At 36.9% G+C, this 10,836-nt stretch overlaps 1 pseudogene; it reads right to left on the reverse strand.

Annotated features, from left to right (window-relative positions):
• Positions 1 to 6,382: 6,382 nt before the first annotated feature.
• Positions 6,383 to 10,836, reverse strand: part of LOC103068696 (serine/threonine-protein phosphatase 4 catalytic subunit pseudogene) — a 120,530-nt pseudogene continuing 116,076 nt past the window's right edge.

Here is a 10,836-nt window from a genome sequence, read left to right on the forward strand (position 1 = left end):
TTGGAACTGCTGGGGGTGCCTTAAATAGCTGGGAGTTGGAGTCACCCAGAGGCTCCTTCACTCACATGCGTACCACCAAGGCTGAGGTGGTTTTAAAGCCAGAGCACCTACACAGTTGGCCTTCCATATCTACATCTACCTGGTTCGTTGATCCATAGATGTGGACGGAACCTGGGGACACAGAGGGCCACTTTACCACCCATTTTACATAAGGGACTTGAACATCCAAGGATTTGGGGTTCCACAGGGGCTTCTGGAGCCCAATCTTCTTGCAAATACTGAGAATGACTGTACATGAATTGTCTAGGTTTCCTGGGCTTCCCGCAGCAGAGTCTGGTTCCCAGAGGGAGTGCCCTCAGAGGAAAAGGCCTAAGAACAAGCTTTCCAAAGAACTGGATGGAAGCTGCCTACTCTTTACCAAATTAGCCTCACATGTCACAGAATGCCACTTTCTTCATATTCCATTGATTGACACAGTCCTAGTGGAAGGAATAGGGTCTTAAACCCCATCGCTTCATAACAGGGGTGCCAAAGAATTTGTAGCCATTTATTTAAAACTCCTCATTCGACACATTACAAAACATCTAACAATCACACTACAGTATTTTCTGTATAGGTTATAATGGAAGAAATTGCTTTCTGGTGTTAACTGTCAGGTAAAATCTTTCTTCTTCTGCACAATTGATACATTTTTACTTTATGGTTACTTGAATCAGAAAAATGACTGTATTTCTCTTAAGTTTGGTAAACTTTGAACACTTTTATGTTGTTATTTAAAATATTTTTAAAAGAAAGCACAGAGTAAACAATGAAAATCTGTTTCTAGGTGACTATAATTTTAGTTCACATGCATATGGAGTAAGGGCAGGAGATGAGGATGTGAAGATAGCCAGGGGCCAGATCATAAAGACCATATATGTTCTGCTAAAGACTGCACTACTTTAATTTATGTCATCTAATTTAATCTTTATATCCATACTATGGTATAGGTATTAACACTTAAATTTTGTAAAGAAAATGACCAGGATAAATGATTTTTTCTTTTTACTTTAAAGTTCAAGAGCAGCATGATGGATTTATAACTACATATTTTAAATCTATCTTTCATTTTATTATAACATTGTAGTTTAAGCAAAATAATTTTACAATATTTCCTTTTGAGGTAAACTATAGCAGTGCTTCTGGAACTATCTGTGGTGAAGGACCCATTTTATTTTTATTTTCAATCTGCCATTCACTGACATTTTATGTAAAATATAATTACAAGTAATTATAAGAAAAACGAAATGAGAAAAGACATATGAAATACAAAAGGGTTGACAACTACATTTAGGGACACTAGCCGATTAACCCAGTTGCTAATCTACTTGTCTTAGCTGGGCTGGTCTACCACGGTTTTGTCAACAATGTCTTCTGAAAAAAAATCATCTACTGAGGGATAAGAATCAGGAAAAGAAAGCTCTAATCCTTTGAAATTCACTTTGGAAAATGTTATGCCAATCTGATGTTGCCAAACCTCATGAGACATCCAAGATTGGAAAATTCTTCTGATATTAAGTTAAAACTGCATTCTTTTCTCATTTTTGGAAAAGGAGCTTAGAAATTATTCATGTAGCATATAGTTTACCACAAAACTCTAGCAAAAATTCAGCCAAGCTATGCAAAGAAGAATTCTTAACCTTATTTATCTTAATCTAATCTTATCAGTCCCATCCATGACCTACTATGGTTCCCAAGTAAAAATGGGGACAAGGCAGCCAGAATATTAACATTTAGATGACATTATTCCACATTCTAAACCACATTCCCATTTTATACAAGCACAAATTCAAATAAAATGGAACGAGGTAACTATCAATGACAAAACTTAGAATATAAATTTCTGGGTTATGTTTCCAATACATTTCTATGCCTGCACTGGGTACATGCAGACACTGAAAACAGGGCAATTTTAACTTCTATCTTCCATAATTAATAAGGTATGGGGATTTATGTGCTCACTGATTCAATTGGTGAATAAGGTGAATTTTAGAGTGCTCTTTTGGCAAACAAATACACACAGCAGGTTAAAATTGCCTTAAGAGCTAGTTAGTATCTCAAGAAGCAAACACTTCCATATCTACTAACTAGGAAAACTCTGCCTTACAAATGCACACCATTGGTCACAGATACAGCAAGGAATGTGGTGGCATTAGTACAACCAACACTTCCATATCTACTAACTAGGAAAACTCTGCCTTACAAATGCACACCATTGGTCACAGATACAGCAAGGAATGTGGTGGCATTAGTACAACCAACACTTCCATATCTACTAACTAGGAAAACTCTGCCTTACAAATGCACACCATTGGTCACAGATACAGCAAGGAATGTGGTGGCATTAGTACAACCAACTGCCATTACTAGAAAAACACAACTATAACCATGCAAGTCACAATTAGTGTATTACATTTAAATGATATGTATTACTCTGAAGTCAAGTTTTTTTAAAAAATAATTTCTTTTTTAAAATATTTATTTATTTATTTGGCTGCACCAGGTCTTAGTTGTGGCATGCAGGATCTTTGGTCTTCACTGTGTCATGTGGAATCTTTAGTTGTGGCATGTGGGATGTTAAATGTTGTGGATATTTGAAAATATTTTTAACTATTTGATCAATACATACAACTAACCTGGAACAGAGAGAAATCAGCATATATTTGAGAGCTTCAGCAATCTTCTACACATTCTAAATTCACAGGATAATTGCATAGTTACACATTATGTGGTGTCACAAGTTTGCAAAGAATGTGCAAAACTCCTTCTCTAACCTGTGATATGATTTAGACAATCAGGTCATTACAACCCCAATTGTTATGCAAAGAAGAGCTATAATTTGTGAAGTTTGAGTTAAAAATAGGATGTAAAGATTTCATTAAACTCTATTGTTACTAACAATATCAAAGCTGAGCCTCACAGGTAGTTAATACAACATACTGAAGTAGGTAGTCCCATGAATGCCAAAATGGTTAGTCAATTTGTTCATAAATTCAGCTCACTATTGTTTGGGATATTATAAACAGAAGTGATTGTCTTCCCATTTTCAAACAGATGTTACTGACGTGGATTAAACACAGATAAGAGTGAATCAATTTAGACAAATATCAAGAAAAATACAACCAGAAAAAATGCTATGTTCTATTTAGAGAATAACTAATTCGTTATTTCTATGGTATTGAAAGGAATTTCCCAGAAAATAATATTTTTTTTCCAGAAAATAATAATATTTTCCAGAAAATAATAGATTATATGCTGTAGCAACAAACTTAATTTCAAAATCATTGGAAATATATATTTTCAATTTTGCATTTCCCAATCTGTGTTTCCATCATAAAATAATTTTTTCCAAAAATTGGATTATTTATGAAGATTTAAAAAAAAATCCTTCATCTTCATGTTCACCCTCAAAATTTTCATTTATTGTACCAGACAATATTTAGTTTAAGGAACACATATTTCCTTATTAATATTCTATAGTAAGTTTCTTAGGCTCATTGATCAATGCAATACAAATCTCCCTCGACTTATGATAGGGTTACATCGTTTTATGCCCATTGTTAGTTGAAAATATCATAAGTTGAAAACATCGTAAGTCAAAAATGCATGTTATACACCTAAATCTACTGAACATCATAGGTTAGCCTAGCCTACCCCAAACGTGCTCAGAATTAAATTAGCCTACTGTTGGGCAAAATCACCTAACACAAAGCCTATGTCATAATAAAGTGTTGATTATCTCAAGTAATTTATTGAATACTATACTGAAAGTGAAAAACAAAATGGTTCTGTGGGTACAGAATGTTTGTGAGTGTATCAGTTGTTTACCCTTGTGATTGCGGGGCTAACTGGAAGCTGCAGCTGCTGCCCTGCCCAGCATCACAAAAAAGGATCATACTGCATACTGCTAGTGCAGGGAAAAAAAATCAAAATCCAAAATTCAAAGTATGGTTTCTACTGAATGTGTATCACTTTCACACCACGGTAAAGTTAAAAAAATCATTAAGCCAAAGCATCATGAATCAGGGACTCGCTGTACAGGCAATATTACTTAGTGACGTTAAAAACAATTGGGTCTAAATACTGCCTTAATTTCTTTTCCTAGCAATGGGTTCATTCACTTCAAACCAGACAGATTCCAACTTATTACACACATTCACTCTGAAACTGTATATTTCAGGCTTACCACAAGACAGCAGTAACATTCTAAAAGCAGAGGCATGCACCTATAAATATAGAGACCTCAAACTATCTCTTACAGAGATGCTTGTCGGTATGGCAAACTAAGCTAATCAGATGCTCTGCTTTTTACTGCAACACTTCAAAAAAAATACAGTAGAATTAAATATTTAAATGAAAAACATTTAAATTACACGGGTTAATTCAAAAGGAAGAAACCAAGTGAAAAAACATCTGAGCCAAAAGGATAAGGACATTTACATTTTAGCTGCTTCCAGGGAGTTGGGACCTTTTCTACATCTTGGGCACTAGAGTTTTAACACCCAAAAGGGTGTAGGAAATGGCTCTTCTAAGATGTGGAGGCAGAAGCTGGAACTGAATCCCTTCCAGAAACCCTAGAGCCTTACAGAGCTGTCCCGGCCCTAATAAGAGAGTAGAGGAAATGTCATACAGCACTCTGGGTAAGCAGAGATGTAATAGTTTATCTCTATCAAGTGCTTGTAAAAGAAGAAAAAACAAGGATCCTAGGAAAAATTAAAATTCCAGTTAAGATGTGAGCCTAGGGTTGTGTTATTCCAAGGCTCTTGTTCTTTCCTTTGGTTTATGCTGGCTGTCCTTTCTCAGAATTGCCCTTATATTTGTGTAGAGTAATAGAGTTTTCCTCTTGAATCCAGAACCTAAGTGTAGGATTATCTATGTACACACGATTGCTACAACATTTATATGCATGTCACCCTGCCAGCCTTTGCAAACTCTGTTTTGGTAAGGATATGGTCTTTCTCTTGTTTTTTATGCAATTATTCTCTAGCATAGATCTCAAAGGTCTGCAAACTAGTGAACATCACAGTAAAGCAGTGCGAACTTCAGCCCCCAGCTTCAGAGCTTAATTAGGTCAGAAACTGAATTCCAGTATGCCACGGTGTATGCTCCAGAGCAGAATTTCATTGATTCCCCCAACAAAATGCACTTGAGTTAAAAGGCATTGTTGCAATCACAAAGCCTCCCAGCCTAGAAAAACTATATTTTGAGAAAGGATGCAGGTGGATAGGAATATTGGATTTGAGTATTGAAGTTACCTTAAGAAGAATCTTGATGTTACACTTGTGATTTAAAAAATAGGCAGTTGGAGGGCTTCCCTGGTGGCGCAGTGGTTGAGAGTCTGCCTGCCGATACAGAGGACACGGGCTCGTGCCCCGGTCTGGGAAGATCCCACATGCTGTGGAGTGGCTGGGTCTGTGAGCCAAGGCCGCTGAGCCTGCGCGTCCGCAGCCTGTGCTCCGCAACAGGAAAGGCCACAACAGTGAGAGGCCCGCGTACCGCAAAAAAAAAAGAAAAAAGAAAAAGAAAAAAGGCAGTTGGAGACTAACTTGTTGCTCATGAAGGGGCTCTGAAATATTTCAACACTGCACCATATAAGCAGAGTCATCTATAAAACTGTATACTCAAGCATCACACATGTACCAAAAGTAAGATCATTCATTCTTTAATTGTGCACACATTTTCATGAGCTGCAAAGATGAGAAAAAGTAGATGTAAGCACTGTATAGATCCTTTTATTTCATCTCTCTTTAACAGGCACCCCTTCTTACCAGGGTTTGTCATGAAGTTGATAATTGAAATATTTATCCCTAATGTGACATAAATGTTAAATAAACCCATCTAATAGACTGATTGAGATATAATAACATAGTTTACCAGAAATAACTCTAGAATAAATTATATGCTAGGGAAACTTAAAGCAGGGACCCTGATCAGAAAGAAGTATGGAATAGAAGGGTGTTTTCTAAACTGTAATCATTAGAGCCACATTTTATAGTTTTCTGTATCTAAATAACTCCTGAGCTATTATTTACCTAATATTTTCCTTTAAATTGTCTGTTTTTAATTTAATCAATCAACACCTTTCTCTCAAAATTTTGATCTAAAAACAAACAAAAAAGGAAAAAAAGAAAAACAAAAACGTTATTGGAAACGTCATGGTTCCAGTGGGGAGAAAGGAGAGAAGGAGCCTGGAGCTGAGGCTCTGAGGCCATCCAGAGAAAATCCTCACCCTTGAAGTGCTCTCTTGAAAGGAGCACTATACCCAGCCTCCATCTGGAGAAGAGGGCAGATCCAATAGTGGTCTGAGGGCCAGAGGGCCTGGAAGGGGCAGCGACCCAAAGGCTCACAGGAAGTATTCAGCCACTGGCTTCTTGAAGGGAATGCCCCATGTCCCTCAGGAACAGCCTCAAATATACTGAAATCTTCCTGAGGATGCTCATCCAGCTCCAAGATAGCTGCCACATTCCCACAGTTGTAGCAGTAGTTGGGTGACAACTGAACAGTGAGCACAGTTTCACTGAAATGCCATTCGTAACCTGTCACCAGTTGGTGGGCCCGGATCACGTTAGTGGCCTTGGCTGCATGGAACTGGGTCACCACATCACTGCAAAATAGGTAGCCAGTCCCACAGGGCTCACACACCATCCTGTTTTGTCTTGAGGTTCGGACCAGAGCAGGTCACACACAGTCCATCAAGGGGCACGTCTTGCTTTTGGTCAATCATCTGCATCTAGTCCAGGGCCTAGATGGAGGTGGAGAGGCCCTGTGCACACAAAAGATCTTGTGATCAGTGATGGGCAACAGGCTGAGTGAGTCAAAGATCTCGGAGCAGTAGTGCTACATGGTGACGGAGCCACATTGCACCGGCACTCAGCAGAGAAGCCATAGACCTGGGCAATCTGGAGGCTACGTGGTTGTCTAGGATCAGGGTGATACCGTGAGGATGGTCAACCTTAAATGCCAGCAGCAGGATTGTATCAGTGCCATAGAAACTATGATCCACGTAGTCTCCCATGAAGAAGTAGTTGGTCTCAGGGATGTGGCCTCCCTCTCTGAACAGCTCCCTGAGGTCATAGAATTGCCCCTGGCTGCAGCCACGTGCTGTGACTGGCAAGTCCAGGTTCTGCACTTTGCTCTCCAGCCTTAGTGCACAGGGCCTTGACTTCTCTCCCCTTGATGATCTTGCAGCATGGCAGCTGCTGGATCTGCTGGTCCAGGCTGCAGACCTTTGCTGTGGTCCACCCCTCCCCACCCCACTGGTCAGTGTGGGCTGTGATGCACACAGGTCCGCTCCCCTCCCACTCTGGCTCCAGCTCTCAGGGTCCCTGCCTTCCTCCTTCCCTCTGCTTTGGCCCCTTGCTCTGCTACTCAGTCTTTCATCCTGGGTCTTTTTTTGTAGCTTTTCTCCCTTCTTATCTGTAGTCTTCCCCATTTCTCTTGATATCCATTCATTTCTTCTTCAGAATTTTTTTGGCGATTTCTTTTTTCTTTTTTTGTTCTGTTATTAGTTCACATTCACTGTCCTACATTGCACCTCTTGTTCAAGATATTCCCCCCAATGAAAAGTTAACTCTCTAAAAACTGTTTACCTACATAGGAATGCCTACCTACATAGGAAGATTATATTTAATAAAAATGTAATGTTATATATAAATGATAAAAATATAACTAACATTTACTGAGAACTTACCATATGCTAAGTATTTTTCTGTTTGCTTTACACGAATGCACTCATTTAATCCTCTTAAAAAATACCTTGATCTAGACAGTATTTTATCCAGTTTATAAATAAGGAAATGGAAGCCCAGAGATATTGCCCCAAATCTATATAGCCAATAAGTATTGGAGCCAAGATTCAAACTCTGACATTTTTACTTCAGAACTTATGCTCTTAACTTTACAATATAATGCACCCAAAACATGTGGAAACTGCCACTATTAAATCTCAGGAACACATGTAATGCCTTGTCTCAAAGCAAATACTGTGGAGAACTATATTCCATGATAAATGGCTTCATGTAGGTAACAAGAAAACAAAAAGCACGTAGATGATCCTAAGTGGGTAATAAGGTAGTAAAATTATAGTAAAAATGTGAATGTAATTGGTGAAACTTCATTTTGTATTGTCTTTTGAATTTAAATGAAGGCTTTGAATTCTTTTGAAAATAAACAATGGCATGGAAATTTTCCTTTCATTTAAATTAATGAGTTTGGCCATGTTTTTCAATGAATGTTAAAAATAGAGAGTATGACACATTGTATATACATTCTCCTTTTCCTAATTACTAGTTTGCAAGGAAGAGGGTTTAATAGGTAATTAAAAATTTCAGAGATTTGAAACTGATTCTGGAAAGTAATTTTATACAATTGTGATTAACTTTTTCAACAGGGTGTATGTGTGCATGTGCAGGCATCTATCATCTGCAATTCCCTGGACCCAAGGGGGCACTGCCATTTTTCTGGGATGGTCTACATTCAATGTCAATAAATGTTGGCAAAATTTATGCCAGTCAAATATGGGCAAAATAATTCTATAAATTCTAATAGTAACATGTTTTATGTACTTTAACTTGCAAATTATATAGACAATTTCCTGAAAGAGTATTTTTTTTTCAATGACAAAATCTATATGCAGACTCTAGAAAAGGTGTTAAAAAGCTGAGTTAACTGAGGGAAAAGGTGAGAACAATCATCTATCTTTAGAGCATAACAAATAATCATGATGTAAATTAGGTTCTTTAGAGAGGGAATAAATTAGCACTCAACTCTACTTTACAGCGTAAAAGTGAACTATGCTCATAATATCAGAAGTAAGAGAAGATGAACACAGCCCTTTGCTTGTCGTCTTGGCTAGATCTGAATGTGCAGTGTTGAAGGAGATTGATGGTTAGATCCTAAATTTGTTTTTCCAACTTCATTCTCATAACATCCTCATAGGAGAATGTCAGTATGTATTGATCTTTCTTTACTAATGAGTTTTCTTATTGCTCTGCCTTCAGAGACCTTAATTCCTTGATATGTTATCACACTCCAACAAAAGAACAACCTAACCAAAGTCTAATAATTTTTTGCAATATGTGGGGAAAGTATGTTTACCTTAAAGAATTCTTGCTAGACTACCAGAAAATATTCTGACTTTCTAATAGAAAGTTGTTTCTACCAGGATGAGTTTATGTGTTTTTGTCTTATTTTTCTAGACATAATACAAATCTAAGGAACTTTCTGAAGTTTAGAATTTCCTGAAGATGTGAGATTCAGGCAAATAAACAAGATTTGTCTGGTTCAAATGTGAAAACATGATTAGTTTCACAGTGACATTTTCAATGTGCACACCAAGGATTAGGAGATGTATAAGGTAAGGAGCAAATGCCAAAGAGAGAAAAATTGTGCTTTGCTAAACACTGCTTAAAGCATAGGTTTTTATGCTGTTATTACATCTGTAACAGCTAGGGTTTGGAGCTCATATAAAATTATGAATTGTCCTGAGATGAATTAATAAGTGTTACATGTGGGGGTAAGGAAGTCATTTTTAAAGTATCATTTTGCAAGAAGTTTAGCTTTTAATTGTCAGTGACAAGGAAGAAAAGTGATAAAATTACCTCCTTCACTGCTAGGTAAACTTTCATTTTAACAAATTTGAAATAGTCACACTTGACATCTAAAGCCTGAGTAGATGGCAGATATCTATACAAGGGGATTAGATTCAAAGGCAGAAACATCTATATTTTCTACATACTGGAATGCTGTATTACCCAAATTTAAGCTGATTTTATACTATTAAACATATATTATATGTCTGGCAGTAAACACTGCAAGTAGTTTAATAAAATGTTTTTCCATTATAAAAATCTATTACTAGAGAGTTAAATTTCCCATTGAACTCTGCACAAACACTTTAAAATTACTTCTTGTCTTTCCTTAGGGGATTAAAGATATTGTAATACGTAATCTGATTCTGTCAGAGTGTATCAGCCTGCTCTCAGTTGTTTCAAACTTTGATATAATAGTTTCTTCTTGTAAGCATTTTTACTCTAATATGATGCTCATAATAAAAAAATTCACAGCTGAACTTCTATGTAGCAAAAATTTCTATCATTATTTGACTCTAGCTTCCTGTTCACTTTTCTAGTTGATAATCCATAATATTTTATTTTTTACAGTTTAATCTTTTTAAGGGCTGTATAATCTGCCATCATAAAAATGTATCACATATTGTCTATTTATCTATGTGTATCTAGGTTTTCCTAATTTTTTCCAGCTTTATGGATATATAATTGACATACAACATTGTATAAGTTTAGGGTGTACAATGTGTTGATTTGATACACTTATATATTATAAAATGATTCCCACCATAGCATTAGCTCTGACACCTCCAACATGCCACATAATTATCATATCTTTTTTTGGTGAGAATATTTAAGACCTATTCTCTTAAACATGCATATAATATAATGTTAATTATAGTCACCATGCTGAACATTAGATCCCCAGGACTTATACATCTTATAACTGGAAATTTGTACCATTTGACCAACATCTCACCATCCCCCCTGCCCCCCCATCCCCTAACCCTTGGTAACCACCTTTCTACACTTGTTTCTATGAGTTCACGTTTTTATATTCCACATGTGAGATAATACAGTATTTGTCTTTGTCTGTCTGACTTGTTTCACTTAGCATAATGCCCTCAAGGTCTATCCAAGTTGTCTTACATGGCAGGATTTCCTTCTCTGTCATGGCTGAAATCTTACATCTCCTTTATCCATTCATTCCTGAAGCTGAATCGTAGGGAAA

This window comes from Lipotes vexillifer, unplaced genomic scaffold (genome assembly GCF_000442215.2).
Source record: "Lipotes vexillifer unplaced genomic scaffold, Lipotes_vexillifer_v1.1 scaffold964, whole genome shotgun sequence".
Taxonomy (NCBI): Eukaryota; Metazoa; Chordata; class Mammalia; order Artiodactyla; family Lipotidae; genus Lipotes; species Lipotes vexillifer.